Source organism: Mytilus trossulus, chromosome 7, assembly GCF_036588685.1.
Source record: "Mytilus trossulus isolate FHL-02 chromosome 7, PNRI_Mtr1.1.1.hap1, whole genome shotgun sequence".
Taxonomy (NCBI): Eukaryota; Metazoa; Mollusca; class Bivalvia; order Mytilida; family Mytilidae; genus Mytilus; species Mytilus trossulus.
In genome coordinates this window covers 77,041,398-77,050,375 of record NC_086379.1, presented here as the reverse complement: position 1 = coordinate 77,050,375, position 8,978 = coordinate 77,041,398, and positions in this window count along the sequence as shown.

Sequence of the window (8,978 nt, the reverse complement as noted above, 5' to 3'; positions counted from 1 at the left end):
GCCAAAATTGATATTATATTCCCCATGATTTTACATCTTTCATCATTTTATCTATATTTTGCAGCAGGAACTCTGATATTAATGAGTTGCCATGATATCATAGAACAAAAAATCCTAGAAAAGTACATGAAGTCTGGTGGACAGTTATCTTATTATCAATCATACAACATTTTCTTGGGTATTTTTGTCGAGCCTTCGACTTTAGTCGAAAAAGCGAGACTAAGCGATCCTACTTTCCGTCGTCGTCGGCGGCGTCCACAAATATTCACTCTGTGGTTAAAGTTTTTGAAATTTAAATAACTTTCTTAAACTATACTGGATTTCTACCAAACTTGGACAGGAGCTTGTTTATGATCATAAGATGGTATCCAGAAGTAAATTTTGTAAAAATAAAATTCCATTTATTCCGTATTTTACTTTTAAATGGACTTAGATTTTTCTGTGGGGAAACATTATATTCACTCTGTGGTTAAAGTTTTTAGAATTTTAATAACTTTCTTAAACTATACTGGGTTTGTACCAAACTTGGACAGAAGCTTGTTTATGATCATAAGATGGTATCCAGACTAAATTTTGTAAAAAAATAAATCCATTTTTTCCGTATTTTACTTTTAAATGGACTTAGATTTTTCTGTGGGGAAACATTATATTCACTCTGTGGTTAAAGTTTTTAGAATTTTAATAACTTTCTTAAACTATACTGGGTTTGTACCAAACTTGGACAGAAGCTTGTTTATGATCATAAGATGGTATCCAGACTAAATTATGTAAAAAAAAAAATCCATTTTTTCCGTATTTTACTTTTAAATGGACTTAGTTTTTCTGCGGGGAAACATTACATTCACTCTGTGGTTAAAGTTTTTAGAATTTTATTAACTTTCTTAAACTATACTGGGTTTGTACCAAACTTGGACAGAAGCTTATTTATGATCATACGATATTATCCAGAAGTAAATTTTGTAAAAAGATAACTCCATTTTTTCTGTATTTTACTTTTAAATGGACTTAGATTTTCTTCCAGTTAACATTACATACAGTCTGCAGTTAAAGTTTTCAAAACATTTATTAGATTCATTAACTAAAACTTGGACAGAAGCTTCTTACAATCTTTAGATAGTATCAAGAGGAATATTTTTATTGATTTTTTTCCTCAATTTTGTTGAGCCTGCGACTTACAGCAAAAGTAGGCGACTTACAGCAAAAGTAGGCGAGACACTGGGTTCCGCGGAACCCTTACAAATTTTTTAATAAAGACAACTCACTAAAACTGCCTCCATCACAATTTAAACATTGTTATTATTCCACTGTTATGGTATATTTTATTACCAATAAATTATTTAATAATTCACAGGACTTCTGATGTTACATTTAAGCCATCTATAGTTAATGGAGAAAGTGTCCAAAAAGCTTCCAGTGTGTTATATCCATATGGCTGCTAGCTAGCATATTACTTGAATAAAAAAAAGTTGACAGAACTATGAATAAAATATGGCATATTATAGGATATAGGCTCTTCTTCTGGGACTTGCATTTGGCCAAATAACATTTTCTATTTTCAAGTTCTTCTGAAATGTTACAAACATAAATGAAAAGTCCATATTGGAGAATTTGTGAAATCATTTTTCATTAATTGATTTTCATTCTCAATACCTTCGCTGTAATATTAGGATCTGGGTAAATGTACTTATGAATCTATTGTCTCTTAATTCGTGTAATGTGTATTTCAAGTTGCAAGATCACATTTACATGATGGCACAATCAGTAGAATCCAACCAGTTATTCCTGTATAAAACTTACAGTAAAGAGTAGTTCAATAGGTTACATGGAATAGAACTTTTAACATTTCTACATCATTGTGGAATTCTTGATAAACTATTTTAACCCAGTCATATGTTAAAGAACTTCTCAGATATTTTTAGTTCTCTTGGTCTCTGTTTAATCTATTCACCTTTTTCGAGTTTTACTGAAGGGTTTTAACATGTTTAATGTTGCCATGATCGAAAAATATAGTAGTGTGTGATGCAATAACAACCTATTATTATAATTTTAATACTCTTTATGTTTTACTTAACTTTGAAGTTGAAACTATTTTGTTTCATTTTTGGATATTTAGGCATCGGTATGGATATTTGTTTTGGAAAACGGGTTTTGCAGGCGATAATCAACACATAAACATAGCCTTTTCTTCTTTTTTAGTAAATTAAAGTGAATAAACATGATCTCTTTCAATTATGTCCCTCTCCGCTTTGTATTATGCTGCATTGTGGTATTTGGTTTGTCTGATTATCAAAAAAATAGACAAAAGAAAAAAAAGAGACATTCAAACTAGAGTTGAAAATAAACTCAATACAATGGCTGAAAAAAGATCAAACTAAAAAAAAAACGAAAGAGAGTACAAAATACTACATATAAAAAGAAAAACTGAGTAACACAAACCCCACAAAAAACAGGGTGTGATCTAAAGGTTATCAGATCATACTTTACCCGTCGTGTTGCTCATGTCTGTACAGAAGGAATATCGTATCATCTGAGAGAGATATATTCAATATGCAGACGCTGCTGGAATGTTGCAGTATAGAAATGGAAAACTCCTTTTTGTCATAAAGTTTTCTTCTTAACTGATCCTCATCGTCAATTCTAGATGTTAGTCAATATATGAGACACACTGAACTGCGTCTGCTGTGTCCTTTATTTCAAGTTTGATGTGATAGATTTGTTCAAGATAGTCACAAAACTTTACATTATTTAGTGATAGGACAGCAAAACATTAAGTTAAAGGATATCATGTTGAACTGTGTCTGTTGTGGCTTTTATCCCGGGCAACTTCGAGGTAATAGATTTGCTCAACATATTATCACCAAACTTTAAATTGTTTAGGTAGATGACAGCGGAAAGTGTAGTTAAAGGATATCATGCTAGCTCCTTTATAACTTTTCTGTAGAGAAGTTCCTGCATGAAATGAGTCTCATATGAAAACAGGAACAAGTCGCCAAGAAGAGGAGTGCAGTTGGTTCCCATGGTCATTGCCGATTGTTTATTGAAACATACATCACCCGAACGTAACAATTAAGTATGTCTTCAATCAATAAATCAAGTATTTTGATAATGTCAGTTTCAGATAATTTTTGGTTTTAATCAGAGTGATATTTTACACAAAAAAAAATGTATCTGTGGTATACGTTATTTCAAGTTTGTGTTGGAGACGAGTCAACATATCTGTATAAAGGAAAGTGAAATTAAAGGATAGAGCCAGCTTCTTTTCTTTTCTTTATATATGCCCCACCTACGATAGAAGAGAAGCATTATGTTTTATGGTCCGTTCGTCCGTCTGTCCTGCTTCAGGTTAGAGTTTTTGGTCAAAGTAGTTGTTGATGAAGTTGAAGTTCAATCAACTTGAAACTTATTACACCTGTTCCTTATGGTATGATCTTTCTAATTTTAATGTCATTTTTTTTTATCCAATTTCACAGTCCATTGAACATGGAAAAAGACAGTGCGCATTGGGCATTCGTGTAATTTGGACACATTCTTCCCAGCTAACACATAATATTTTCATGATATTATTGACTAGTTATATATATGTTTTTCAAAAATATTTACCAAAAAATATTTTATAGACATTTTTTTAAGTTTCATCAGAAATTATGCATTAATGATATTTTAACAATAATATTTTATCCCAATGTTTGATTGCTAATATAAAAACATGTTTTGTAAATATTTTTTTGTTATGAATAATAAATATTCTTTGCTGATGTTTTTAAAACGTTAAATAGACAGTTTTATAAATGAGAACAATTGTATGTCGAGGAGATATTTCTTTGCAATATTCAATCAATATCTGATGGACATTTTTACATAACGTTTAATATATATATTTTTCAGATGTGTAAAAGAAATATATATAAAACATTTTTGATTTACATCTATGTAAAGCATAGGTTTGATGTATAATAAAATATCTTTTTCATGTAACATCAATATACTTTTCTTGTCCTAATCAAAAATATAAAAAGGTAATATCTAATGAATATTTCAATAACATCATAACAATATATTTTTTCGATTTTATTTAGAAAATATTAGTTAAAGACTGTTTCATAAACGTTTTAAGATGATTTGCTTAATAGATATTTGTAAGATGTATGCTAGAAATTTTCTCCAAATGTTTGTCAGTGATATTTGTGTGAAGCACATTTTTGATATGAAAAAAAGAAATATTTTATAAACATTTTTAATTGATATTTGTAAGATGTACGACAAATGTTTTTCTTATGTTTGTAATTAGTGATATTTGTTTGAAGTCCATGATGTTTGATAAGAAAAAGGATATATTTTTTATATAATTTTTTAATCAGATTAACATGAAATCAATGTCTCCTCATTTTTGATAGAAAAATCTTTTAACAATTCTTATCTAACTTAGATGAAAATTCAAATCAAGTCAAATGAAAAACTATCTAGCGAATAACGATTGTGTTTGAAGAGCATTGCGGACCGAGTAAAAAATCAAAATGATAAAGTCATACCAAATAGGACTACGATAATCTGTGCCTAGAACAAGAAAATTCTTTGTATTTTGCCTAATTCAAAGTTTTTTAAACAGTGTTTATGAAAAAACATCATTGATATTTCATGCCAATAAAGAAATATAAGCCAACATTGTGCCAAAAATATGCCAACGTATTAGGTACTTATCTCCACCTTTATACCACATACTTGAAAATTATATTATTCCAATGTTCTAACAAAAAAATGTGCTCTTCCTTCTCTTTATCTAACATTTTCAAATCTGTGTAGTCATTTAAATGTATTTACCTAAATGATTGAATAATTTTATGCACAAACAAAAAATATTTTAAACCAGCCCAAAACAACAAATACAATTTGTATATACTTTAATTTTGTTCATATTCATGTAAATCAACACACCATTGACATGACTAAAATATTTTAATTTTGTGCATCAACGTTTTATTAAAATGGGAATAAGGTTGACCGACTAAATTTAAAACAAACATTTGGAAGGCACCAATAAAACATATCCTAGTCTAAGACATTAGAAGAATATTATGTCCAGATGTTTGAAAGATGTTGTCTGGATATTTTCAATTGACCCTGAATAATATCAAAATTATGTTATTTCAATATAAAATCAAGATATTTAAAAATAATGCTCTTTAAACATTCAGAACAAATATTTTCAGAAAATATGCTATTCACATGAGTACAGCCATACAAATCACGTCAAAAACATGTTTTTGAATGATATTTGGTGACATTTTGCAATATATTTTAAAAATATCAATAAAATGTTTTTGTGCTACCTGGGTTGTTTGTTCTGAAGAAGCTTCTATATGAAATCTACCAATGAATTATATGTATTAGTTAGCATGACATCATAGATTTTTAATAATTAGAAAGCAGATATGGACATAAATAGGGTTTGACAGAGATTAAATTGAGATTTTTGGTTAATTATATATGGTTTTACTTTTCTAGACAAAGCCTAAACAAATCGTGTGAAGGCTTCCGTTCAACTTTCGACGAGTTGGCTTCAATTTTATCAATGGAAACCCTTGGTTCACTGAATGGATTCCTTGTAAACAGAAATTTACCCTATATGAATCAGGGAAATCATGAAAGATCATTATAGGCTTTAATAAACTTTTAAACTTCAATGGAAACATATGGCAGTTTGCCTCTTTTTTTGTACCTAAATACTTTGTTCATCTGTTTAGGTTCATCTTCTGGATGAACAAGTCTAAATAAATTGGGGTCTTCGACATAAAATCTTTGGTACAAACTTCGGGGATAGAAATCGAGAACAAACTATGTTACTGAGATATACGTGTAAAATATATGAAAAGACAAAAACGAAAAAAAAACACCTCCTTTTAATGATAAATCAAACCATGACATACTACCGGGATTCGAAAACTCTAATATGGGTTGATGTTTTATATCATTTTCCTTCTGCACAACCTTGCCATTCAATTCTTTAACTGGCCAAAAAATAAAAAAAGAATTCCTTAGCACATAAAAGGTGTTGTTTGTATAAAATGGTTCGGATACATTCAAAATGTATATGTCAATATCTTGTGATATATACAATCAGGCAGTTCGTAAAGTTTCAATAACTATTACATGTGCCGTGATTTATAATCACGTGTTTTAACGTATGACTTAGAATATTAAGATATTAAGTTTGTCCATATATTTGAATGTCCGTCTAATGTATCATGCATATGAATAACACAAGTTGTTGGGTAAATACTCATCAAAGATAGATTGCAGTAAGGCAATGTATCAACGACAATTTACAAAACATACAAAAGACATCTAGAGGTCAGACGTCTATATACATTTATTTTAATAAAATGCAAAAAATCATGCGATATAACTCGTACTTTCTATTACTGAAAAAAAGCTGGCCATGAGAAGTTTAGTGCTATTACACTGAGAAGAGTATTTAAAATTATACATTTGGTTCGCTGGATAGGGAAGATTTCAATTGTCTCACATTGAAAGATAGATGAGGAAATACAAAATACTAGAAAATAGACTGCCACGTCCGGTCTGTGTTTTTGTTTGATTTGTTTCTGCTCTGCATCTTTCTGATGAGTTAAGTCTTTTTCGACTATTTTTTATAGTTTGTTCGTATTTTGTGCTGTTAAGTCTGTCCAAGATTAGGGGATGGTTAATCGATCACAAGCATGTTTAACCGCGCCACATTCCTCATGTGTTTGTCCCAAGGAGCCTGTAGTTCAGTGGTTGTCATTGGTTCAATATCTGACTCACCGGGACATATTTTTTTGTGGCAAATTGTTTTGTTATGAATTATATCGTTATAGTTTTCTCAATTGAATTTCATATTTTTCATTTACGAGACTTTTATTCCCGACTTTACAGTATGTTTTTTTTTCTCAATTTTTGCTACCATCCACCGCATTTAAATTTTAGTGGATAGCTGTCTCGTTGGTAAATAGCAATCATACCACATTTCCTTGTGTTGCTATTTGTTGCATGCAGTTACTATTCTAAATATGCATATGTTTTATTGAAATTTAATGTTAAAAATTGTAAATTGGCACACAAAATATGTATATTTCGTATTTTCTAAGACATGTTGATTTATGTTTAATTATATATAAAAGTATTAGATTGTGAGATGCTCCTCTTATCATTACTTATCACTGTGACCATTGTGAAGTTTGCCGTGAAAACGATTGTGGTAGTTGTCGAAATAACGACTGTGACATATTATATAGTTGACTGATACATATGTTTCTCATAGTATATTTGGACATAACATTACGTAGGTCAGTTACTAACTGCCTAACAGTTCATCTAACTGAATAGGATCCCACTTCACCACACAATAATATTATTTAAACGAGTCACAGTTTCCGTCGTTTTCAGTATAAACATTGAATATTATCAGGAAACCATTATGTACAACTGCAAAGAGGATAGCTGACCTGAAAAAATCTCAATTCCATATAGCCAGTGGCGAAATGCAATTTGACACATTTGTAGTTGATAGCCTAACAATTGATAAATGTATAAGAAAGAGATACTCAGATATGCAATGTATAGTTTTGTTAATTAAAATGCAACTTTGTTTAAGCTTCCATGGCTGTGAATTCAGAAAAGCATTCTTCATGGCAGATTTCTGCTTGTTTGTCGGGTTGTTGTTCTTTGGAACATTTCTCATTTCCATTCTCACTGATTTTAATGTGTATAAATTTCAATCTTCTACTCAGTATCTCCAGAGACATATACTGGTATCTCCATTCTAACACAATAATTATGTGATTCAGATGTAAAGCATTTTTCATTGACCTGAATCAACAAAACGAAATGATCCAAATTTCAGGCTTGACAAAACAATGATTTAAAAAAAAATCGTTATTGTAAACCAAAACAGCTTATCTATACTATTAAACGATAAGACCTCATTTTGGGTGTCGCTTCTCTTCTTTCCACAATAAACTAATCTTCATGCCTCTGTATCCTATATGTACAGTGCATAATTGCATTTGTCATCCATTCATATGATTATCCAGATTGAGTTATTTTGGGAGAAAAACAAGAAAAAAGGCGTCCGGATATGTTTCCGTCATTGGACGAAATTTTAAGTCAGATTAGACTTCCGGTTTGCGTTTTCTGTAAACTTTTATCATACATATATATACTACGAATAAAGTGTATTTTCTGTCTGATATCCATCATTGGACCAAATTTTAATTCAGATGAGACCTCTCGCTTGCGTTTATTGTATACTTTGAAACAAATACATATACTAAGAATAAAGTGTATTTTCTGTTTGATACCATTTTCAAGTTTACTATCCACGGCGGTCACAGAGTTTATTAAATAGAGAGTGTCTGTATAATATATCAATGACCGCCGTGGATCGATTATTAAACTAAGAATTGAATTTAAAACAAAATATATTTTATTTATAGTAATAAATGAAGCAGGACCTTTTCGGGACGTCGGGATTTCTTTTTTCGAATTTCAGGTTGTCGAGATTTTTAATTTATATTAAATTCGGAACCTCGGGATTTCATGTTCTTAAGACCGGGATATCGGGATCAGGACCTCTCCCGCTGCGATCCCCCCTTTTATGAATGTTCGTAATATACAGATAAGCGCTAAAATTATCCATGTATCATTAAAATTAATAAAGAACTAAAAAAAAAAAGGATTTCTTTTGTGGAAAAAGGAGGAGCCGGGCTAGAAAAACAATTATCCTGTTCCAAACTAGATATGACTTTTGATACTTTTCTTGAATTTCACAAGTCAATAAATCTTCCTACAACACTTTACATTCTTTCAACCACGCTCTAAATGCCCGCGATTTCGCGGGTGTGTTCTAGTATCTTCTTATAGTACTTTCACTGACTTTGATTAATTTAGTTGGTTCTTTGAGGTTGTCTCCCTTTGGGCACCCGACACAGCTTTGGCATTCT